Below are 1572 nucleotides of genomic sequence, written 5' to 3' on the forward strand. Positions count from 1 at the left end.
TTGGGTATACAGAACCTTTCGATTAGTAGATATCTTGATAAAATTTGAATGCATTCACTTCAGTTCCCATTCTAATACTGGATGTTGTGCAGCTCTGGATATGAACATTTTTTTAACATAGTTGGTAAGACTCACCTTTTCCCCTTTGTAACTGAACAATGTGAAAACTGCATCTTGTATTATCAGAGGTTATATTAGCCTGGCGTTAATAGTTATTTGGTGATCTGAAAACGTTTAATATGACAAAAAAGGAAGAATAGAAAAGGTTTCAGCTACATTTATCTTTTATTGCCTTGCTGTGTATATTCAACCTAAAAGAAGAGCTGTTGCGTGAAAGCACACAGGTTAGTTTAGCTTTGAAACAAAGACCAGAATGCTCATCTGAGGAATCTGCATCCCACCTCTGTCTTGCTGTTATGTTCTGCACGCAGGAACACGTAATTTACTTTCTGTTTGTGTGTGTTTGCGTGATAAAGGTTTATTAACGCAGCTGATAACTCTGTAGGAACTCTGGCTCTTTGTGTGGTCTGGTATGTGCATATATTGGCAGCATCCATCAATACACAGGCACACACAGATAGAGACTGAGGCTCATCCAGGTGCTTTGCACTCTGTGTTCCCCCCAATCAGACTGTGTATGTTTGGGTTGACAGTGTTTACATCCAGATCTCGGGTCTGTTCTGCTCTGTGGAAGGAAGTCTCAACAAAAACTCTTACTGGTGACATTTGTCAGTGTTTAGACCCTTTCCTTGAAACCGTCTAACGCTCTCATAGCTTGAAATGTCCAAAGTGACTAATCTTCACCAATCAGCGCCTTAAAAGGCAGTTTTCTCTCTGACTATCAGACATCAGAGACTCGGTTTTATCAGATTGTTTTCGGCTTTTAAGGGTTTTTTTAATGCGTCGCCACCTTTAACGAGAACGAGCTCCAGTCAAGAGACGAGGCAAGGATTTTCTAAAACAGAGAAAAGCTACTGAAAACTTTAATTTACATGTCTCAGGAATATATGTTTATGTGTTTATGTGTGTGTGTGTGTGTGTGTGTGTGTGTGTGTGTGTGTGTGTTTGTTTTCCCACACTTGACAGGGATCAGCTGAAAGTAGGAGCGGACAGGAAGCAAAGTCTACTGGGAATTTAAACCCCGAAGGAATCTCATCTGCAGTTCATCAGCCATCAGTCACTCCTGCATGCATGCACTTGAACACGCACACAAAAACGTATTTAATGTACAAAAACTTAAGACGAAGGAATATTCATCTTTTTTTCTTCTGAAACTTTACTTTATTAATCCTCCCACAGGTAAGGCAAAGTCAAAGGTCAAGCTAAGAGAGAGAGCGAGAGGAGGAGGAGAGAGAGGCGTCCATGGATGGCTGAAATTAAAGAAAACAAGTTGATCAGAAATTGACCCTCCAGGATCCTTCCACATCTGTGAGGTTCAATGTGTCATGTAAATAAAAGCATAGTGGGACCCAGAAGGATGCATTCTTTCTCAAGGATGGAGAATAAACAGAGGGGGAGGGCGGCAGAGCGAGCGAGGCAGGAACATGCCACAGGCACTTGACTACTTGTTCA

This window comes from Gambusia affinis, linkage group LG15 (assembly GCF_019740435.1).
Source record: "Gambusia affinis linkage group LG15, SWU_Gaff_1.0, whole genome shotgun sequence".
NCBI lineage: Eukaryota > Metazoa > Chordata > Actinopteri > Cyprinodontiformes > Poeciliidae > Gambusia > Gambusia affinis.